The 25,718-nt window shown below is 35.8% G+C and overlaps 1 long non-coding RNA gene across 1 annotated transcript; it reads left to right on the top strand.

Annotated features, from left to right (window-relative positions):
• Window positions 1-1,263: 1,263 nt before the first annotated feature.
• Window positions 1,264-25,483, top strand: LOC114250561 (uncharacterized). Its single transcript, XR_003625055.2, has 3 exons — window positions 1,264-1,385; window positions 20,765-21,182; window positions 21,845-25,483. It is a non-coding gene; the product is annotated as an uncharacterized LOC114250561 (long non-coding RNA).
• The last annotated feature ends 235 nt before the right edge of the window (window positions 25,484-25,718 follow it).

Genomic DNA, 25,718 nt, shown 5'->3' with positions numbered 1-25,718 from the left:
GAGTGCAAAATTGAAAGCATCAGGAACGATTAGATGACATCGACTTTAATTAACTGCAACAGTTATACAAACGCGTTCAGTGCTCTAGAAGTTTTACTTGGAACTAGATTTAGATTTATCTGTGTTTTTGTGCGGTAAGCTTAAAATAAATTTCTAAAATTTTGTGTTCATAACATATTATCATAGAAACGTCAACGAAAATGAAGACTGAATTGTTATTTTTTCATGAATGAATTAATTACACAATGAAGAATTCTTTTGTGCAATCAAATTTCAAAATATATAATCAATCAAAATTATGTAATTGCTGAAAATAACGTGTATTGTGATTAAGCAAAGGTATCAAAGCACTACCTTTCATCGAATATTCATCATACAAATGGGATGTTTTCGTCATGTCTCAAATTGATACTCGAATCTATTCTCTAACTCGATTGTGGCAGAATTGTGGCCCGCCTGCTAGTAAGTGGTAACAATCGCTCATAAATGTCAGCATTGTGAAGGGAACAGCCAAAACGTTGCTTGCTACAACTGAGGATACTATACTATACTATATGGACTCCGCAAATCTGCCCATTCACTGGTTACCACCATTAAGGTTAAAGCGGTTCGTAAAAATATATATTTAAAACAAATGTATTGAAGTTGTCGTGGCCTAAAAGATAAGACGTCCAGTGCATTCGTGTTGAAGCGATGCACCGGTGTTCGAATCCCGCAGCCGGGTGCCAATTTTTCTAATGAAATACGTACTTAACAACTGTTCACGATTGACTTTCACGGTGAAGGAATAACATCGTGTAATAAAAATCAAACCCGCAAAATTGTAATTTTCGTAATTACTGGTGGTAGGACATCTTGTGAGTCCGCACGGGTAGGTACCACCACACCTCCTATATCTGCAGTGAAGCAGTAATGCGTTTCGGTTTGAAGGGTGAGACAGCCGTTGTAACTATACTAAGACCTTAGAACTTATATCTCAAGGTGGGTGGCGCATTTACGTTGTAGACGTCTATGGACTCCAGTAACCACTTAACACCAGGTGAACTGTGAGCTCATCCAACCAACTAAGTCAAAAAAAGATATTCAACCTGATCATTTACTATAAAACGTACAGAAAACCTTTTTAAAAAACACGCAATAACAAACTAAACATTAAAACCGTTTTCTGAACCAATTACTTTAAAAGGGAACAGTAATTTACGGCATGCAGTGCAAGGCACACTCGCATCGGTGTTCGGTGCTTGTGAATCAGTGCGGTAGGGCGGCGTTGGGCGGGCGGGCAGTCGTCAGTCTCGTGTCGCCGGCTCGCGTGAACAAACCGACCGCCGGCTCCTCCTCAAACACTATGGAAGTGCGTAATCGTGCAGTTTCCTAAAAATATTCAGGTAAATTAACCGTGTCGATGTTCTTTTTTCGAAAGTTAATATTCAGTAAGTATATTAATTTAGGTGATACGTAAGATTTTTTTTTTAAGAGAGTTTTGAAAAATATTGCTTTAAATTTATATTAATATTACAACTTTTACGACAACTTTAGATATCATTTAAAGAAATTGTCTCTTAATTATTGTTTCTTTGACAAATAAAAGTGGTTTTCAAGCAAGGAAAAAAAACCGTTTTAATTCTTGAAGAGGTTATCGAAAAATAATTTACTAGCACCTAACAAACTTTAATTTATCGAAAAAAAAGGTGATAATTTTACAGTATTTTCTAGATCACTTGGTTTTTATAAGGTTTTTATTAGTTATATTTATTACTAAGCGTTTAGCTGTATATTGTGATTCCGTCTATGGACATTCATTAAAATTATCAACTAATATAAGTGTAAAAACAATTTCGTCATACTTTTTCAAATTATACTATTACGTCGATGACTCCTAACATAATGATACAGTTTTCATATCTATCAATTAATACGACAATCACTGAAACCAACACTAGTTTAATATAAACTAATACTTTAATAATTTTACCAGTTTTGATGGCAACAACTCGTTGCTTGATTTACTGTCGGATTTTACATATGACGCAGGTAAAGCTTGGTTTCACACAACCATTAGCTACCCTCCCGGAGTGACACTTAAGAACAGATGATGAATCGCTGGCAATAGTGAACACGTTTCCTATTGAAATATTTGCTATTTTCTGATATTTTACGCTTCACAAATACAATTTCAATTTTCCTGACGGTCTAAATAATTCGATGTGATTAATATTCAAACGCTGTAGGCACGCGTAATGAATCCTATTTTGGTGAGAAATTCTGTTCTAATTTGGACCCGCCGAATTTGTTTTCATTAGATTATCCGAACCAATAAATAAAATTGGCATTCCCATATAGACATTGTAAATAGGTAAGCAAGTTGTCTAACAAACTCTGTATTTTTCAGAATTTTGAATCGACGTATTTTGTACAACAATTGTAACATTACTCATTATTAATAGTCAGAACACAAATTGTAATATATACCATTAGTACTTATATGTAGGTGTATTTGTGGTAAAAAATACATATTACCTGTTTAAAATTTATTCTCAGATACTTTTGGATACCGACTTTTACATTAACATTCCAATAAATGAAACCCGCAAAAAAATTATAATTTGCGTAATTACTGGTGGTAGGACCTCTTGTGAGTCCGCACAGGTGGGTACCACCGCCCTGCCTATTTTTTTTTTTTTTATTGCCTTTGTAGGCAGACGTGCATACGGCCCACCTGATGGTGAGTGGTTACCGTCGCCCATGGACTTCAGCAATGCCAGGGGCAGAGCCAAGCCGCTGCCTACCGCTGCTACTATTTCTGCCGTGAAGCAGTAATGCGTTTCGGTTTGAAGGGTAGGGCAGCCGTTGTAACTATACTTGAGACCTTAGAACTTATATCTCAAGGTGGGTGGCGCATTTACGTTGTGGATGTCTATGGGCTCCAGTAACCACTTGATACAAGGTGGTCTGTAGGCTCGTCCAACCATCTATGAAAAAAAAAAAAAAAAACGTTACGTTAATATTATAGTATTGTAAATAACTTGATCAAGTTACAGTCAATCAAAAAAGGGCCTCAATAACAAAAAAATATTTTTTTTTTCGTAACAATAACGTTTGTCTGTAGTCTAATTGACTTTAGCTGACAGTATTTCGATAGGCTTTGGGACTAACGTCAATTATTCTCAAGAGAGTAAGTATTACATTAGATTAGATTGACAGACACTTAATATATTATTGCATTCTACATATTATTATAATATGTATTATGTAAAGACCGTAAAAGTACATGTTGAAAACGTATTATTAGATTTCAATAAAATTCATTACAAAAAACTCCAAATTTAGTTGTTTATTGAAAATAAATAACTAAGACGGTATGACGGATTTTTCTAACAGGAAAAATGTCAATCAAACAAGACATTATTGTTTTAGGGTCCCAATATGTTTTGCGATGTACGGACATCAATGTTGAGACGTATTTCATTAGCAGCTCGACAACATCGCCGGAAGCTTTCACCTTTAGCGTGTTAGCATTCCATTTCGTGAAGGGAATTCTCTTAAATACTTATATTTCTTGACTTTTTCGTATTTTATGGAATCAACGTCTGTTGTATATTTATTTGCAGTGCATTGGCACGGCGTATTTGTGAGCCTTGGCAGCAGGGTTTGCGATCGATCCTGCTTATTTCTGCCGCAATCAAGTTCGACGAAAAAGAAATTTCCAAGTACAGCTTTTGAAAACAGATAATTCTATTATGCTGGTAGCCTAAGAGGCTATTTCAGCTACGCCCGGACGGGTGGGTGAGCTCACGAGCTCACGAGCTTAACTTGAGAGGATTTGCTAACACTAGCCCTACCAAGAGCAGTGCTTCGCATAATCTACCGACGGTTTGGAATCGCGATCCACTGAGAAAAACCGACAAGAAACTCAGTGGGCCCTGTCTATGGGTTAGTTCGTCGATTACGACGAGTTCGACGAGGATGGTGACCGGTACTGAAGTGTCCAAAAGCACTGAGAGTGAATCCTGGGGATCCGATAAGATATATTTCGGGTAACGGTGGCTTTGCGTTGCCGGTCGCGATCGGATAAGTAATTAGCAGCGGCCATGATAAGATCGTTTTCGTATTGCCTCGCTTTGTCGAAGTAACGTTCTGACGCTTCCTTAAGATACTCACGTATCGGTACTAGGTTTAGTTCGTCCTGAAGATCCACATTCCTCACATACCACGGAGAAATAATGTCAATTACAAAACATTAAGGAAAATATAATACATACATCTATTTTTTTTCTCATGGTGTCAGTAATATTTATTTTAGGTTGACCAATAAGAAAATACTAGAATTACAATATTATTTACATTTGTGTATTTATCTTAGGTTAACAGGAAAAATTGTGGCAATTTATAGTTGCACTATGATGTGTGTAATCTTTGTACGTTTGGCTTTGTGATATTCGCCAAATTATCGTCGATATATTGTGGCGTTGTCAGTCGTTACTGATAAAGTTCTACAACTATGTCTATGTGAAATTCCATTCGATTAGGAATAGTTTTAATTAAAGCTTTAAGCCACCGCTTGCTGTGTTTCAATCAACACAGGTATTATCGTTTCGCGGAAATGAGATTTCGGCCGTTGTTACAGTATATAGTTACATTACTTTTATTAGCACGTTGTATGGTGATCAAAGTATAATTCACATATTAAATGTTCCGTAGCGTATTTTTTTTTATTGCTTAGGTGAGCGGACGAGCTCACAGCCCACCTGGTGTTAAGTGGTTACTGGAGCCCATAGACATCTATGAAGTAAATGTGCCACCCACCTTGAGATATAAGTTCTAAGGTCTCAAGTATAGTTACAACGGCTGCCCCACCCTTCAAATAGAGTGCTTTAACTTTAATATGTTTTCTATTTCATTAGCCAAAATCGATTATATCAATCGTCCATCGAGCTTTTATAAATTCAACATTTATAAATGTGAATCTGCTCATTTCAATTTGATAAATTATTTGATATGATTCAGTCAATCTAACAAATTTATTTACATAAAAAAATATCGCATGTACCTACAGTATTATATGATGCAGAAAATGTGTATAAGACTTAGGTTATTCTCTTTAATAAAGAGCTCCCACAAGACGAAACGCACCAATTGAGACACGTTATTCAACATTATGAAATTTTCAAACAAACATCAAACCATCGCCTCCCTTATTTTTTTTTTTTGAAAGATGGGAAAGCTGTTATAGAATTGAAACTAAGATCTCATCTTTCAAGATGAGTGGGACTGCACTGATATCTTCATCTCTATGGGCTCCGCCCGACTTAAGACACTAGATCGGCTGTGAGTTTGTTCCAAATACGAGATAGCAATCGCAGTACGCATAATACACTGCGAATTGTCCGGCGAATTACTCACAAGCTTTTTAGAACACTCAATTGAAGAATTAAATTGTGTTATTTTAGATCGACAACACACAGACAAAAGTTAGTATAGATAGATGGAAAGAAAATACTGATGGAATGGTTTAATTTTTAAATTATCGCAATTATCGTTGCTATAAAAAATTGACACCATATTCACTTTTCACTGAACTTCACACTTGACGAAAACATATAAATGTATTATTGTATAGCAGCTGTCCACGCGGATGCATCGCTCACTCAAGCAGGAGAGAGACAGATGCCGAACGCTGCCGAACGCGGAGGCCGATTGTGTCTTTTTGTCGCTCGTTGCACGCTCTCGCTTGCACTTCAAGCCTTAAAAGTAACGCCTCAGAGCGAGGTAACGCCGCATGAGTCATGTTTTTCGTGCGCGCAGCCGTCTCCATGGAATTATAAGACGTTGTCACGTCAAAAAAAATGCAATTTCAATCTACTTTGAAACAGAAACGTCTCAGCAAAGTTTCCACATCAATGACGATTTCAAGATGTCTTGAAAATTATTCGTTCTGAAACGTCGTTTCGATACACGGAAAAGTTTTTTCCTTAAAGTTGTTTATCTTTTGATTTACATAACTTTGCTAATTTATATTTTAACATGCAAAGTGAATGAATGAGAAATTTCAGTACTATGTAATTAAGATACTTTCTTTTAATTAAAATTACGTGCTATATAACACGTTCGCTGGTTTAATAATTTTCCCCAGCGCATTTGTCATTAAAGCGACTTTTAAAAGGACACCTTTTTTTGTTGCTTAAATGAGTAGACGAGCTCATGGCCCACCTGGTGTTAATGGTTACTGAAGCCCATAGATATCTACAACGTACCCACCCACCTTGAAATAAGTTCTAAGGTCTCAAGTATAGTTACAAAGGCTGCCCCACCCTTCAAACCGAAACGCATTACTGATTCACGGCAGAAATAGGCATAGTGGTGTTACCTACCCTCGCGGACTCACAAGAGGTCCTACCACCAGTAAACCTTAAGGGTAAGCTACAAGTTGGATGTGCCTCAGGTATTAATGTCCATAAATGATGATGACGTAATATCATTAGCTGAAATTAGTGAAATACACTTGAGACATTAGGTGCTTACCATGTTTCAACTGCAGTGAAATTATGTTTCCTACCCTTGTAGGTACTTCTCTTATTATATGCAAGGTAAAGTAGCTTTCCGTTATCCCGAAACTTACCTGCTGTTACAGAGTACAGGGTATACAGAGTATTTTCGTTTATATATAGTTATGTATACATAGTTAATATGTTTATATAATATAATAATCCTTAATATGTTTGGACATATCATTCGTAATGAAAGGTCATTGGAACGTTTATTGGTTCAAGGAAGAGTAGACGGTCGACGCTCTCGCGGCCGATCATTCACAAGGTGGACAGACTTGGTTAAGTTATCAACGAAGTGTTCCCTTACTGAGTGTACACGTACCGCCACAAATAGAGAAAGATGGAGAAGTCTCTTAAAAGCCGCAACCAAACATTAAGACTTACGTAACCACGACCACTCCGCCAGGAGTGAACGACTGAGAAAAATATATAGTTATGACAACTATCACGCTGTCCTGATATAGGAATCATAGCAGAGGGAATGAGTGAGGGGCAGTACCAGAAAATGCTCAACCCGCTGTTCTTTCCAAATAAATGTTATCCCCAATGTAATTGGCAAACCTTCATAGCATCTCGAGAAAGTAATTAAATTAGAAATAGTATACCAACGCTTGGATCAACCTTGGGCATACACGTGCGCTTACGAAAACATTGGACATCTCAACATTTAGTCTTTGTATTTAGCATTTAGCTTTGAGTGTCTAATTTTTTATTATTATCAGATTTTATTTAGAAAATTAATCTTTATATTTTATTAACATCGTAAACTCACAAAACAGAAAAGCTCAAGAATATCGGGTACTACGAGGAACACGGCCAAACCCCTGCCTATCTTTAAAGATATCTTATTTCATAAAGTTTCATTACATGGAAAAATAGGAAGCTCAATTTTGAGGCGCATATAACTATGCAATTGCCTATGCAATTATGACGAATGCACCATTATTCAAATAAAGCTTTATAACTACTTATACAAATCTTTATAACTTGAGTACTCTCCAAATGTTATGAAAACAACTTCTTCAAGTAATTATTAACCACATACAATGTTTAAGTTACTTAAACATAACAGCACATATCATATTAAGGTATCTCTTAAAAAAAAGCAAAGTTTACGTCTATCAGTACATCGAATGAATTATGAGTTCTCCAGTCCTCAATTCAGAATGCGTTCCGTGTATCCGAAAAGGTTCTGCCCTTAAGCCGTCCAACAAAAACGTAATTGTAACATCTCCGTTTGTAGAACGAGATTTTCCACGTCGCTTTTCACGTTTTTAGTTGCTTCAGATTCGGAGCAGCGACTTTTATCATTTATTTTTATTTTTACTTTTTGTCATTTCGAGATACAATACTTAACAAAGCGATTACGTATTAAAGAAGTCAACGACTACAAAAATGGAGTAGAAAAAAATGTACTGTATATTTTATTATTATTGTTAATAAACGAGAATTTCTTAGCTACCGCCAAATGTAATAAATTTTACTGATCTTAACAAAATATGCAGTTAGTAATTTTTATGCAATAGCATAGCTTTTATCGGGAGCTTTGAGCGCAGCGACCGAATCAAGAAATTCCGTAACGAAAATAAAACCTAACACCCCCACTCCGCCTACCATGTAGCCCGCGTTCAACACATTCACACGTTGCGCTTGTGTAGTGTTTGTGAATAAGCGCGCGGCGTGACGTCGCACTGGATGCGCATTATGAAAAGTCTGCCCATCTCTCTCCTTCTCGCGGTCTAGCTTATGAGTGTGAAGGAGACAGTTGATGTTTTGCTTTTGTTAATATTTATAAATATAGCGTGGCCTTATTTTATTATTGCTTTAATATTAAATTATTTTTACTACTGTACTCATTTTGAGTTTTGTTTTTCAAAGAGTAACGAGTACTTTATAACACTTACATAAACGTTAGTAGGTAGTAGTAACGACAGTGTAAATGATCCCGGTAATATTTTATCGTTCGATACATCCATACATTTTATACGCGTGTAACATCCGCGTCACTGCTCACGGCCGCGCCTGGCACCGAATTTTCCTTTACAAAAACTACTCTCCATTAAAGCCTACGTGGTATTTTCACTCACTTTATTGCTTTTCGTGTACAGCCATTTCGAGACGTTCGTGTCTTCTTTGAACGTTAAATGTCGTGTATCCTACGATTTTCGCAAAAGGGTAAAACGCTTTTATTTCATGCTATGCTGGAATGATTGGAAAAGTGCAGAGAAAGAAATTTCGAATTCGTTTTGAAACTAAGGTAATTTCTTTAGACGAATATTTATTTATGACTTTTTTTTTCACATGGAATTATTTTTAGGTAAGCATTGTACATAGTTTTAATAAACTAAAACAAAACCTAAAACAAGACAATGAACTATCTTAAAAGTAATAAGCGCGGTTATATGTTTGAAAGCACTAAAATTACACCACGGATTTTTTTATGACTAATTATATATTTTATTTTTGGAATTATAAACCGTAGCTCTTCATTTTGCGATGAGCAGCATTTGACAAACAAACTAGAATTGTCACTTACATTACCCAACTTTAAAATAATAACCAACTAATAAAGAAAACTTATTATTTTCATATTATAAAAAAATCGAAGAATGTTTAATACCAAACTCGGTAACAACAATAATTACCTAAAGTTATGTCCGAACCCTTTGTGATACCCGCGTCTAGGAAAGTTTACACACAGAATAGTTTATTACTAAAACATTGTTCATGTACCGTTACATAACAAAAATAATGATTTGTTTTTAATAAATAACAGCGACAGAATGTTTGAAACGAAGATTTCGATTCTCTTGAATATATTCGTTAACTTCGTTTAAGGTCATATCTTAGTTCGTACTTCCTTTTTTTCATTTTAGTTATAAATTTTTATGTGGATTTTTTTGACGTCCACAACGTAAATGTCGCTACCCACCTTGAGACATCAGTTTTAAGTTTTAGTTTTATGGTAAAACGGCTGCCTCAGCCTTCAAGCCGAAAAGCATTACTTCAACAAGACAGAAATAGGCAGTAGTCGTACCTACCCTCGCGGGATCACTAGACGCCTTACCACAAGTAAGCAATGGAACCTTATTTTTAAATATAAAAATTAAAAGCAAAAGGCAGTAAATAACATTTAAAGGGCCTTATTTTTATCGCAAAACAACATATTATTGACGTAAGCTATACTTCGATATACAGTGAATTCTCATAAGCTCTCTGGTTGTACTGTACTTTACTTTACATTGAACGCTAAGTATGAAAGCGTTATCTTATCTTATATATATAAAAATGAATTGCTGTTCGTTAGTCTCGCTAAAACTCGAGAACGGCTGGACCGATTTGGCTAATTTTGGTCTTGAATTATTTGTGGAAGTCCAGAGAAGGTTCAAAAGGTAGATAAAAGTGAAAATGCTCGGAATTAAATAAAAATAACAATTTTGTTTTTCCTTTGATGTCCCCCCCGTCGGAAAGATTCCTTTTGTTTATATTAAATTCATTTTATACAAAAGTTCAGGTATTTTATTTATCTATTGAGGCACTACGAAGTCTGCCGGTTCAGCTAGTCTATGATAAAAATTTTAGTGTACATAGACGGTTCGTTGTTTGGCTAAATTTAATTGGAAACTCGGCACAGGTGTTGTTCTCAAAAAGCTCAATCGCTCTAATCCGAACTTGTAGCTCGTTTGTCATCATCTTATATCGGAGAGCAGTTCAGCTAAAAGGGCAATCTATCACAATACAAACGCCGGCTACAGTTCACTGAGTCGATGAATTTCCTATGAATATCGGCGCCCATCCGAAAAAGCGCAAACCGAATGACGTAATAACCGGTCCGGAAATATTGCACGGTCTCAAACAGTTTCAGTATACACGATAATTTATTTTTTTTGTCGATTTTGCTGTTGTTATTTTGTTCACGGTACATTTACAATACAATTATGTAACGTTCAATATTCCAGCACAAATGTTTTTTTTTTTTTTGGAGGCAGACGAGCTTACGGCCCACCTAATGGTGAGTGGTTACCGTCGCCCATGGACTTCAGCAATGCCAGGGGCAGAGTCAAGCCGCTGCCTACCGCTTAATACTCTGCACAAGCCTTGTTTGAAGAAGGACATGTCATGGCGCTCGGGAAACACCGTGGAGGAGAGCTCATTCCATAGCCGGATGGTACGTGGCAAAAAAGACCTCTGGAAACGCACTGTGGATGACCGCAGTGGCTCCAGGTTGTATGGATGAACTCTACTCCGGTAGCGGGCGGTGCGATGGTAAAAACGAGATGCCGGTATCATCTCGAACAGCATGTTTGCATTCAATTTGATTGACAGTTTCGAGTTTTAATTATTTCAATTGGTGTTGAAATTTTAGTTGTATTGTGATCTTCATAATTCTCGAAATATTGGAATAGCAATCTCACGTAAATTGATGTTTTCAACGCTCAGATTGCTGATCCCGACATTAGTTTCAATCCATTATACACGTGAAGTGCTGATTCAATTTCAACTTAGTTTCTCTGTGTGTTATCGACTGAGTAACCTTTATTAAGAGCCTATTGAGAATTCAAGATATTTTAGCAATAAGTACGTTCTAAGACATTCTAATGGTTATTATCTAATATTTACACTAAGATGTAATTAAAAATTCAACCCCACTCCTAAAGATCTCCCGTGTATCCCTCATCTGACAGGTTTCTGGTTCAAGTTCGGCTACTTTTCAATATTTCTTTAGTTGTTACTTATTTTTCGTAGATAGACAAACTATCTTACGTCCCAACCTTCAGACCGGTAAGGAATTATGGGAGGGGTGATCAGATGCGTCGTATGCTCGACTGCCTTCAAAGTAATTAAACATAAACAAAACATGATTTTAAATTATTACTGCCGCTCATTTATCTCATAAAAGCTTTGTTTTAAATGTATTGGATATCGGCTGTCTCGCTCACACCAAACCTCGGAACGTATGACTTCTTCGGGATAAAAAAAACTGATGAATTTAATTTTTTTGTGGATTTTTTACACTATGATTAGGCCTTAATCGTGAAAGTCAATCCTGAACATATTATGTCAGGTACGTATTTCATTAGGAACTTTGGTGCTTGCCGGATTTGAACACCGGCCCAATAGCGTCAGTCGATACGAGTACATATATCGGGCGTCTCATGCTTTAGAAAACAACGGTTTCTTGATATTACGACTAATTATAATTACACGATGTAATCATCGTAAAATCGTGATATGTAAATACATAGTCACATCTCACAATAAGAGTAAACTTTAAAAACAGTATCAACTTAGGAGATATTCCATTTCAGACATAAATCGATGCCTCCAATGTACACTACACTACACTAACTCCAAATTCGTAGATTTACAGGAGGAGCGTTTAAACGAAAAAAGTTGATAAAATCTTTATTATTGCAGATATATTTATGGTTTTTTTGTGTAGCTAGCTTATTTACCCTTGCTTTGAACCCCATTAATAATGATTAATTGTAATACTTTTAAAATATTGAAGCGATTTGCGTGAAAAATGAAAATTTCAAAATTTTGAGTTAGAGTAGTGTTCATTGGAGGCATCGAAATTATCTTGTTTGTTGTTACAGCTTATAAAATATAGAAGTATATAGAAGAAAAAAGAAGCATCACTTTAGTTATTAACACGAAACATATTTATCGTATTTATTAAATTTCTTGCTGTTATATATAATTTTAAATTGATTCAATGACTATGCCAACTTACAAAGCGGAACGCTTTACACGCTAATTAGGCAGAATAGTAGCTATCCGTGCGAGCTCATAGTATTCCCCACGTCCAGTAATAATCAAAGGTTACAATAAAAAAATTAATATATATTGTCCTAGTATAGCCAACCTTTTGCATTTAAATTATCTTATTTAAGAAAACATTTTGCTCAGTACTATCACGCAAATCGTTACAATTGCCCTCAACTTTTCTTTTTTTGTACATTTGTACATAAGCTTGTTCGCATTTCATCATCATTAACAGTCAAACAAAATTAAAAAACAAAACGTAATCATCATTAACAGTCTATTTTAGCACACTGTTGGACATACGCCTCACTCAAGGAACGCCACGCGACTGACTGACTGTATTGATAGTGGTGTGTTTCCTGATCTAATGAAATATAGTAAAATAATACCTCTGTTTAAATCTGGTAGTACTTTTGACCCCACTAACTTTAGACCCATTTCAGTACTACCAAGTTTGAGTAAAATTTTTGAAAAAATTATTTTGGAACAGCTTTAGAACCATTTCTATTCCAATAACCTGCTTCATAACAAACAATATGGATTCACTAGAGGCCGTTCGACTATTGATGCAGGTGTAGATCTTATTAAAAATATTTTTCAGGCTTGGGAGGAATCGCATAATGCCCTTGGGGTATTCTGCGACTTATCTAAAGCTTTTGATTGTGTTGAGCATAATACATTGTTGAGGAAATTACACCATTATGGTATTAGGGGCGTTTCATTAGAACTTATTAAATCTTATTTATCCGGAAGAATCCAAAAGGTAGACGTTAAAGGAAAGAGATCTTCCGGTGTCTTACTTAATATGGGTGTTCCTCAGGGTTCCATATTGGGTCCCTTCTTATTTCTTGTGTATATCAATGATTTACCAAAGTTTATTGAAACCCGTCACGAGGTCGTATTATTCGCTGATGATACATCCTTATTGTTTAAAATTAAACGACAATTGGAAGATTATGACGATGTGAATGATGCTATCTCGCGCGTGGTACATTGGTTTAGTGTTAATAATCTGTTATTAAATAACAAAAAAACAAAATGTATAAAATTTACCACACCTAATGTTAGACAAGTAGACACTAATATCATTGTAAGTGGAGAGACACTGGAGCTTGTTGATTTGACAGTTTTTCTTGGTATAACAGTTGATTCCAGGCTGCAGTGGGGTCCTCACATATGCAAGTTAGCGAATAGACTTAGTTCTGCAGCGTTTGCGGTAAAAAAAATACGAACGTATACTGATGAAGATACGGCACGTCTAGTTTATTTCAGTTATTTTCATAGTGTTATGTCCTATGGCATTTTGCTATGGGGCAATGCTGCCGATGTCGAAACGATTTTCATCCTGCAGAAGAGGGCTATTCGTGCTATTTATAATATGCACCCGAGGGAATCCTTGAGGGACAAGTTTAAGGAAATCAAAATTCTAACTTTAGCGTCCCAATACATTTTTGAAAATTTATTGTACGTGCGTAAAAACATTGTAGAATTCCCCAGAGTCTGCGATTTGCATAATGTGAACACTAGGAACAAACATAGGCTTGCGTTGCCGGCGGCTCGAATTAAGAAAATAAGCAACTCTTTCAGGGGGCTGGGTGTACAGCTTTTCAACAAGATCCCACAAAACGTTCAACTACTACCTGTTCATAGATTTAAGAAAACTGTCAAGGAACGTTTGTGCAACAAGGCATATTATAAAGTTAAGGATTTTTTACTAGATGGCACTACGTGGGAATGAGGCGTTCGCTCCTGGCCTTTTCATTTTTCATTATTATTATTATTTATTTGAATTGTATTTTTTTGACTTGTTTTTTTGTATACTGTAAATATGTTTTCTTGTTTAAAAAAAAAAGAAAATAGTTGAGAAAATACAAAAAAAAAAAAAGCCCGCTGAGTTTGTTTCGCCGGTTCTTCTCAGGACTGTGGCTTTTTTTGGAACCGGTGGTAGAGTTAACATTTTCTTTTACATTTTGACATTCAACAAGTGTGTTTTTGATGACATCCAAGTTGAAATAAATGATTTTGAATTTGAATTTTGAAATTTTCACCTGGTCCTTGGCCTCTCGACCTTTGGCATCCATTGCCTATTTTGTCCACCTTCTTACTGGGCATCTCCTCGGATCCGCTGTCTCCACTCCAGAACTCGTACACCCCAACGCTTAGAAGAATAGATTATACTAAATTTTATTATATATTGAATCGTATTCCTAAAAAAGTTAAAGAAAAGAAAACAAGCAAAATTATTATTTTATTACGTCGTAACGTTATCGAGTTAACAAATGTCGCCGAGGCTCCACTTAATGAAACAATGTCAAAATTCAATAAGTGTAATGAAATTCCGGCGAGCGTCACGTTTGTGTTTAGTCGCGGCGTAATTAAGCTTATAAACAACTGGCTCTTTACAGTATAGCTCAAAACGACAAACTTAGGGCTTGTTTACACACTAGGTGCATTTCGCATTAGCCAAGTAACAATCTTCTTTCTCCATGGCTCTTCCAATATCGTTTGGTGTCGTCATGCTACTATGGTACTAAAATAAGTTGAGTAAAAATGATTAACATATTATTATATTCACAAAATCTTTGAAGTCGTCGTGGCGTAAAGGAAAGACTCGCGCTATATTTTTTCTGGGCAAGAAGGCTCGTTGTTGGCCCGAAAATTATTGCTTCTTCACCAGCATAGATGAAGGAAGTCAAAGTTTTAATGGGACTTATAATGACACCCAAGTGTCCCCGTAGGTAGCCTAACACCTCAGAGGCAACTACTTCGGGGACTCGTATCAAGCAGTAATCAATATCAAAGCTTGCTTTCAAATCAGGCATGTACCAATACTTCTATCGAAATACCTACCGAAATACCTGCCTATCTATGAAATGAAGCAGTAATGCGTTTCGGTTTGGAGGGTGGAGTAGCCGTTATAACTATACTGAGACCTTAGAACTTATATCTCAAGCTGGGTGGCGCATTTACGTTATAGATGTCTATGGGCTCCAGTAACCACTTAACACCAGGTGGGCTGTGAGCTCGTCCACCTATCTAAATAATAGAAAAAAACCATAAGTTCTTAAAACGTGTTTACAAACCCCTTCCAATGCGGTCTTATGACCCGGCTAGGTGGTTCTGACCCAGCGAAGTATCCCGGAACAGTAGCGGAACATCCCGTCATTCGGGTATGCTCAGGATGACACTGCTAGTCTGGTTGGAGTATAACTCTTAATAAAACCCTAATATACTACTGTGTTACTGTGTAATATGTCATTTATTGCAGCATATACGCTTCAGAGCATACGCTATAACAGCGTACTGGAATATCCAGAAATAATGTTGTACCCCAACATGAACAAACGTTATCGATACCTTTTAATAATTATCCTGTTACTAACAATTGTTATCGTCATCATCATCATCATCAGCCTTTATCTGCCCACTGCTGGACATAGGCCTTCCCCAATGCCTTCCACAGAACGCGATCCTTCGCCTTCCGCATCCAACGACTTCCCGCCGTGCGCACTAAGTCGTCGATTCACCTGGTTGGAGGACGCCCCACGCTCCTGGTACCCACAATATACAAAATACATTATACACAATATACAAAATACAATATACACAATACAAATACAATTGTTATGGTTGTATCAAATGTTGAAGACCATAATTAAACGAAGTTCACTCGTATGACTCGGTCGCATTCGATATTATTCGTATTCGAGAAACTCCTCTTGTGTAAATAACCCCTTAGTACTCGCAAACTCTTGTGTGTGTACACTCTTGCTGAGCTTAGAAATGCAGCAGTAAATTTTTAATGAGTTCTTATATTATAAATTCATATGGAGTAGAAAAAGAGAAAATGGTTCTTTTAAAAGCAGGAATTGTAGTAATTTCTGTGCCTCTCAAATATAATACGAATCAATCGTAGAAATTATATAATGTAATGCTGATTAGTGTTCCGTGTGTTTTAATATGGAGTTTGAAGTGATGTAGTTTTTTCGTGGTGGCAGATAACAGACTATAACATTAATATACCGATATTATTTTTTGGATTTTTCTATTAATTTTGTATATACCTGTATGTTAAAAAAACAGTCTATGTTAAAGCAAACTTTTACAATCTTCCTTGAAACATTCTCAGTATGAGTACAATATGAGCATAGTTGTTAAATGAGCTATAATTAATTCAATTTCAATCCGGCGAAAGGTTAATGCGGATGCTCTGGACTTCCAAAAAGTACAAATTATGATGTATACATACATACGTACAGCTTATGTGTAGTTTGTTAGTTAAATAACTGGGAAGTGGAATATACAAGGCATAAACGAAATATTTTGTTAGTTTTGTTGGTTTTAGGAAACTAGAAACATCGTAATCTGCGGCGAAGTTAACTAGGGTTCTGATTTCAATTGTGATACAGCTGCTATACGATTTCTTTGACCTTTCGACTTCATGTTTGGTGGTATCGGCTATCGGGTGGATGACAAAATTCACAATTTGATAATAGTTGGTTCCGGTAACCCCTTAACACTGGCTGGTGGTTGATGAGTTCGTCCGCTTTTGTGATTCAAATTTACAGATGAATAGGCATAAAACAAAACAGCTCAACCGATTTTCTGCTTTTTGTTTTTGAAAATAGACAGTAGCTTTTTTTGCTTCAAAATATTAATAATTAATGACGAAATGTAATAAAAATACTCTAAATAAATATATAATCTAAATCGCGAAGTAGTTCTGAGTTCTGGTTGAGATGCTGCAATAACTGTAATTCTACTGAAATGATCGCTTATGCTTTAAGGTTGATGGTACAATTCCCCTAAACTCATCGCCTCCAGCTATCCTTGACCCACGCTGGTTCTGACCCAGCGTGGTGTTTCGTAAGATAACCCATTCTAACCGGCGCCATCTAGGCGGGTTCCGGATAGCCTGCCGACCGAGAGGTGGTGGTCGTGGCGCCCACGACCGCCGGTCCGGCGTTCCAAGGGGGAAGGTGATGGGAGAGATACGCTCCGCACTAAACGCTTCCCTTTCCCCCCTTTGCCTTTTCATGAGTTCTGTCTCATGCGAGGTTCGGACGTGGGTTGTTGAGCGACAGGAGGTTTTAGTCCGTTCGACTCCGACATGCCCCGTCCTCCAATCCCCAGTGGCGGGTGGAACTCTGACGATTTCCTCCTGACCAAAAAAAAAGGCTCATAGCCTATCTATGCCAAAGAACGTATGAAGGTCAGCTATCACAATTACGACTCTTAAAGCAAGATACTGTTTTGAATGTTAGAATGAAATCAACTATTGGATCAAAAGGACTTCCCCTTACTAAATTGAACTGCTACCAATAATTCCCACGGTTCGCTTCACGATCAATAACGCTGCTTGATATTGGTTTCGAAGTACCAAAGGCAATTTTCTGGTGGAAGAATTCTACATACGAAAACCATTAGATTATAGATGACGCAGTACATAGTCAAGTAGAAAGTTTAACCTATAAAAACCAAGTATTAGGAGACTTCTGGAAGCAGCTATTTTGTATCTGAGCTTAAAAATATATTCAATTGAATTTATTATTGAAACTTGAAAATTAATATCTAAAACGAATTCTTATCGCCTCATTATCGTTATTTTCATTGTTGTTTGCGACCTTAAGTTTTTTTTTTTTTATTCTTTATTAGAGCCATACATCTATTAGGTTAAGTCGGCTAAACCTTAAGTTTAATAATAAAATACACGTTTTTCGTTCCGCTGATTATTATTTTGTATTTTTCTGTTGTATTTTTTCATTTCTTAATTAAATTTTAACATATACATAAAATTTTATGTCACAAGGAATCTGTAGAACAATTACCTCTTAAAATATAATTTTCTCATGTTAAAATAAGTCTGCAATTAGAATAAATGATAAAATTTTATGGTTAATATGACAAACAAATACTATTATTATATTATTCTTGTGATGTGTCAATAAAACAGATTTTTTTTTTAATTATGTGTGTAATGATTTATTGTACCTATTTAATAACATTTTTATATCTACTAAGCCATTTGACGAAAATAGTAATATGTTTCATGTAGGATTATTTTTCAAACACTCTCCATTTTTATATGAAGGAAATGGATATTAGAAAAAAATGCTACGCTGATGAAATCCAGAAAATGCCGAACTAAACCAAATAACCAAACTGAAAGATGAGAAAAAAATCAAAGCAAAATGAAAATGAAAAGGGTCTACAAAAAAACTAGTGAAATTATATTTAATTACATTCTAAGCAAATACTTTAGATATAAAAGGCTTTGTAACTATTATTTTTATTGAGAAATTAAAATCCAAATTTTCATAGATTTCGGCCTGAGCCTCATTACGTTGGAATAATCCGGGTATAAAAGTCATCTGCCGAGTTTTAAGATTATTGCTTTGGACAAAACGAGACTTGGCGGATTCTTAACCAAGGCTGTCCTCGCAATTATATCTCAAGACAAAATTTTAGTTGCTTTCGTTCAGAAAATTATCCCTGAAATTTTATTATTTTAACAATTTCGTGATCAATTTACATTAATATCGCGTTTCTATAGGAATTTTCCTTAGGAATTAAGAAAAGATTGCTGAAATGCGAATGAAAATATTTAGAATCGTTGCCCGTTTTAATGTTATTTTGTAGCTAAAATTTTAGTTACTTGTTTTCATAAAATAATAAAAACCTCAAATATCATATTAATAACATTTCAAAAACAAACCCACGAATCCTCAGATAAAATTCGTCCCCTTTTACGGTATTGATATCTTCTACCAAAGACAAACATTCGCTCTTCAATCTGCAGCCAAATAAAATTTGTGAACTTCGGCAAGTTCTGTCGGAGTTCTTGTCAAGCGAAGTTTTTATACGCGTTTCTTTTGTGTTTAAATGTCAGAATATCTATATTGTGCTTAATATTAAAGTTTCTTGAGACTTCGTTTTCCTAATGGTAGTAGGCTAGGGTTTTGGTAAATGATTTTACACACAATTGAAACGGTTTTAACTTTACTGAAATTCACGGTGGAATCTCGTGTTTTTTACTTCCTTTATATTATTTTCGACGTTTCAAATACTTTACAGTTTTCTACTAACTATAAAGTATTGAAAAGTAATTTTAATTATGTCTACGAATCACGAAAACTGAATAAAGGGCTAATGTATATACTTAAGACCTTTTTTTTCGGGCCGGGGGCCGGGGCCCGAACCTCCTAGGACGTCCCCGCGCGTATGATATGTAGGACTTGATGGTTTGCAGCTGTTCAGAGCAGAACGCGGGCCCAAGGGTGTTTAGGGCCTTACCCACCAAACGACTCACCTTGCACTCTCTCACTCGACGTTCGATCTCCGCCCAAGGTCAGAACCCAGGGAGAATAGGGAGCTCCCACGGTCAACACAACAAGCAGACTCGCGGCGCCACCCCCTAGGACGCCTGACCGACGGGTCGTCGAGGCGATAGTCACGACTCTACGTCGGCCGTCTCGGTACGGCAGCCTGGAAGGCCGCCCTAGGCGGTGCCGCTGGTGTTCCGGAATACCCCGCTGGACCAGAACCAGCCTGCCAGGTCGGAACGCGATACACCGCCAATTGGTTGCCCTTATACAACAGTTCCGTGGTACTGCTGCCACGCAACACAGGCAGCACGCCGCGCGGTCTCACCACCTCAGGTCGCCCCGTGGCCTTCACCGGTGGAAGGTCGCTTCCTACAGGGTCCGTAGTCGGGCAAAAGTCCTTCTCCGGCCTCCGGCTTGGCGGCGACGGATAGGTGCGGAGAGGGATGAGCTCTCCCTCTCTCGTTCCGCTTCCTCCTTCTGCGAGATGGTGTACTTGTCGCTGCCGAGCATCGTAGGCACGTTGGTCGGCAGCGACAAGTCCGGTCCTATTTGCGAAACGAAGACACGGCGCTGCCCCAGCCATGCGAGGCAATGAGTGAGCGTGTGCTAGACCGTGTCCTCGTCACAGTCACAGTGGTGACACTCCATCGTCGGTTCCCTTCGGGCGACGCGATGCAGGTATCGGCCGAAACACCCATGGCCGGTGAGCATTTGCGTCAACCGGAATGTGAGACGCCCTCAGTCACGGTTCGCCCATTTCGCGAGGAATACTTTGAAGGCCTGGAATAAACTGTCCCCTTCGATGTTTCCAAATGCTTACTATACGTCACAATGAGTCAAGTGCACTGCATACTGCTCTATTTATTTATTTAAAAAAGTACTGCCACATCACAAACATTTAACATTGAAAATAACTTAAACTATTTAATTTATGGCCTACTATGCAAAGTATACAAATACGTTATTGGTAATGAGAGAATAATTTTGATTCATTAAGTTCAAGAATGATTACAAAATAAAAGTAATGAGTACTTTAGTAATATATGTTAATAGCACTTAAATTCAAGTTTAACCCTAACGCATGTAATATACACGTTTGTTTAAAATAATGTTTCATTGTTTCAGATATAGCTACCGTCACCGTGTCACCGTCACCGTCAATAATGATTTAAAATGTTTAAAGATCCACCCGAAGTGAACTGTGATTGTCCGACTGACACAGAATGTGATCAGATGGTAAAGTGACGTGATGCAACTAGTAATGCTAAACTTTTTAATAATGTTCGACGTCGTGTTTATATTCTTTCTGTTCCTGATCGCTGTGACGTGTGTGATGAACTACATGCCGGGAAGGAAGCGCCAGGAAGCCACAGAAGACGACGTTGATGATGACGTCATCCCCCCTCCCCCATTGTTTGCGGGCGACGACGGATTTCCCTCGGGCTGCCGTGATACGTATGTCGTGATCTCGCCACCAATGGACAACGACACAGCAAAGGACGGATGTCCCGTACACATTGTTTAATATAAGCACTGACATGATGTAAGTATTTTTGCCTATTTTTTATTGTTGACAAACTTTAAGCTGCTACGAACGTCTAATTCAGAAACTAATATGTAATTCTTTAAAGCGCTAAGTTAGTATATGCCACAGCAATAACCCTCCTCCTTCACCAGAGAATGGGCAGTAGCGTACTCCGTGCGTTCTCTTAAAACACCACTCTGTGATCGTGATCGCCAATCCTCATGCCAAGCGTGGCGATTATGGTCACCTCCCAACATGTCATACATATAATCATCATAAATAATTTAGCAATAATAATCAAAACTTTAATGAATTAAACAATTCGCATGCAGATAATCTTACCGTGGGCTAGAATACTAGTCATGATTTTTATTATTATATTTTATCATTCTAGCATTGAATAAATATATTAAACTATATGATTGATAAAGTTCAGGATTGTATCAACGGCAATTTATTTCTTTGATTTTAAACCGACCGATATCGAATATTATAAACATTAAGAAATAATATACGCTACACTACATTAATTCGTGTCATAATTATTAGAACAATCTCGATAACAAATCGAAAATCTAAGCCTGATCTTATTTTGGTACCGATATCCACAAAATTTACTCCCGAAATGGATTGCGGCTTTGATTCGATTCTCGCTAAACCAAAACTATGTGTTGTTACAGATCAACGTAGGAGTTTATTATGAAGAAGCCTTATGATGTAATCGTGGAAACGTAGACATTTTTTACTAATTAGTAAATATTAAATGAGATTCTTGTTACGTAATTATTGTAAGTAAGGTTTGGGACGCAATGGACAAAAAAAAAATGAATGTGAAGATCTCGTATGCAGTAAACGATTGCGAAGTTTAACTTAGCTTATTAAATACATATATTGTATAAATTTTTATTGAATGTTTTTTTGAAGGAGCATTACACATAAAATTAGCAGAAACAAAATAGTTTACAATGTATTTATCTATATTGGATTTTTATCAATGTTCTTCAAAACGATCTGGTAGACTGTACTTTGGAGATAGTGGCTTGAGAGTATCTCTGGTATTAGCTACACGAAAAAAATAATTAAAAACTTGTACTTGTTTTGACAATAAACGACTTAAGAATTTACATGGACAGAAAAAATGTCAAGTACAATAAGTAGTAAAATCAAAGTTCGTTCCTAAAATGACTAAGATATACCTACGTCTGAATATAATCTATTGTCTAGAATTTTCATACATCGGGCCTAATTGAGGCTGTCAGCGCAAAAGTGGCGTAATCCACAATTTTTCATATTCTTGCTTATATTATTTATTGAAAACATAATAAATGTGATCCATGACCTGTGTATCCCATAGATAGCAGATGGTTTCGAAAAATACTATTTTGGCGCGTATTATTTTTACCTACGAAGCAGAGTAAAAGTAAATTCAAACCTCATTATCTATGGTAAGCTTAGGTCACTTTTGCGCTGACGGTCTCAATTATATAATTTCTTAGTGTTCAATGAATAGACGATCGCAAACATTTGCCTTCGCAAACTGTAAGCAGCTGTATTGTTAATAGTTAAAGCACATAATAGTTTATTGTGTTCAATTTTCCATATGAAATATTCGCGTATAAAATGCTTTTTAATACGAACGTGACTGAATTATAGGTTAATAAGTGATAGTTGAATAGTTATAGTATTGTGTTCTGCCGAACGTTGTTTGTAAGAGTAGTTTCGATTTTTGTGTAGTCCTCGCATTGTCTTAGTAGTTTCATTCAGCTCCGACTTCATCAATTCTTTATTAATTAATTATCCGAAATTTAACTCATTTTCTTGGTCACTTGTTGTATTTTCGATTTGAAACGAATGGCACAGAACTTACTAAATTACTTTTCAAGTTAATACTTTTTGTTTGAAAAACCCGAGAACGTCATCTAAAACATTAAAATGTACGCTTCTAGAGGGTAAATAATGATAATTATGCCATATTGATACTTTTTGTCTTCTGAATTAAGAATGAATTTCATTTAATTGAATACAATTAATTTGAGGCTTTAAAATATCATTTTCATAATAACTCTATTGTGAGTGACTCTATCTCTATTGTGAAACTCAGGGATAAAAATAGTCTGTCTAACTTTTTCTTTGACATTGTTCATTTACTCCATTTTCATGTCCTTTATATGTTAGTTTGCATAAAATTCTACAGTACTTTCGTATATATGTATTCGAAGCATTTAAATTATATAATGTACGTTAGTTATAAGAATTAAAATAATAATGAAATGGACAATACGTGTTTTATGAAGATTAATCTCATATCAATTTAAAAATTACGTTAGCAAATTTTGCTTCCTAGCTTGTTCAAACCGAAAACATCAATTTACTAAAAAAAAATCGATAGATATTGAATTATAAAAAGAAATCTCATTTGTTCCATCATTGTTGGAACAAATATAACTTAGATATCAAATAGCTTAATCAAATAATTACAATTACCTATATGAGATGTGCTAAGGAGGATTCACCTCTATTCCTTTGAAGAGAAGAGATAATATAAAATAGCATGATTTAATAAGTTCCATCATTTCGGTTATAAGATCTACAAAAAACAATTACGCTGACCTTTTAATTAATCTGAGTTAGTAAACAAAGCTACCGCCTTATTACGTTTATTCACGAAATACTAATGAGTGCTTTTCTAAATTAATGTACCTGGATGATATAATTGTTTGTTGAATTTATTTTTAAGATCCACGACTTTAAAATACATACTTCCGTGTGCATTTTCATCGTTATAAATAACGCGTTGAGGAAAAAAATAAGGTAATATTATTTAAAAAAAATTAATATTGACGTGTAGACACAAAAAGAACTCGTGCCGATTTAGTCGTAATGAGTTTCTTGAGTCCACAGCGTGAATACTGTTACTCCGGGATCTAGTCAAAATATCAATTGTATTAGAGACGGTGATTTAGGGAAATCTCGACTTTGAGAAATTAAATCAGTGTAATTAACGTGTGGCGAAGCTGCGCACGCCGATCTAGCGCATAACTTAGTTTCATTTTAAAGACTGTGAATATAAAATTCAGGCTATATACACATATTAGGTAAGCATTATTTGTGTATAACATTCTTTCTTTCCTTTCTTACCATTCTTTATTAGAGCTATACACCTATTAGGTTAAGTATAAAATTAATTATCAAAAAAATCTTATTTCAAAACGTGGTTCATTCATAAGGGGAATCATTCTTAAGCAAATGTTAAGTATGATGTCATTACTTGCTCCAGGATCAACCAGAGCTGAGTCGTCTAACCAAATGCTAAGTATCTTACTGCTTTACGTTCTCTTGTTTTCAATCACTTAATCCTTAACACCACTATGCGTTAATTAATTTTGTACCCAGATTTTTGGCTGGAGACCATCATAGTCGGTATAGGTACATGCCCAAACTCACTCACTAAATGTCAAATAAAAGGAATGCGTAATTCTGTCATTTAGACATTTTACTGTTTGGAATCTTTTGCACCTGAAATAGTCTTCGGATTCCCAAAAAAACTTAATAGGAAAAAATTTATATATCCACTGCTTTAAGCTGAAATGGTGTAACATGTTAATTAATAAATTACACCACAGAATCAAACAATTGAACACTAGATCGTAACGTTGATATAGATAATTTGTTGTCTTCTTAATTTCAAATAAATAATAACTATTAAAATATTATATCGATGACATTTTGACATCATTGTTATATGTAGGGCGTGGTTTATAATCGCCAACCAGATTTATATATACCTAACCAATAAAATGGAATGTCTACTTCATCCAGAAGTAATAGAATACACGCTATATACTTTCATGGCGATTTTAAAACACACCTTAACGTAGTTTAGAAAACATAATGTAATTTAAAAATGTTTGTAATCATTTAGACGGTATTAAACAAAGTAAATTAACATCAAATAATAAAATAATGTGATATGAAATGCTATACACGATTTTTAAAATAGTTGTTAGTGAATTGTTTAGTATTTGTTTTGAGCAGCGTCTTAATAAATTATTTCTATGTGAAGGTGTTTTAAAGGAATTGATTTTTTAGCAACAAATAGCCGGTAAAATGAAGCAATCTAAGAACAACATTTATGCAGTATGCCTTGAAGAAAGCTAATATTATTGTAATTAGCGTTCGAGTTTTTTTTTTTTACATTGACTAATAAATTTAAAACACCTTAACTATAAATATGTAATAATATTATCATCTGCTAATACTGTTAGGTCCTTTGACACGCAACAAGGCCTAAATACATAATAAACAATAAAATGCACAAACAGTGTTTTCTCATTTTCATTACCTAACCCTTTCGATTTATTATTTGGCGGTCGTAAAATTTTGTTTTCATAGTTAAATTATTAGAATTGAGGCCACTGCCAATGAAACGTCGAGATAATTTTGGGCTGCCACTCGAACACCTGCGGCAAAGTTTGACGAAAAATCGATACCACAACAAAATAGTCGAAGGGGTAACGCTATACAATTTTTTATTTTTTCTTATATGGTTGGACG

The sequence above is a fragment of the Bombyx mandarina genome, chromosome 12 (assembly GCF_030267445.1).
Source record: "Bombyx mandarina strain Sakado chromosome 12, ASM3026744v2".
Taxonomy (NCBI): Eukaryota; Metazoa; Arthropoda; class Insecta; order Lepidoptera; family Bombycidae; genus Bombyx; species Bombyx mandarina.
Note: the sequence above shows the minus strand (reverse complement) of the source record. Positions and strands in the feature narration are given on the sequence as shown.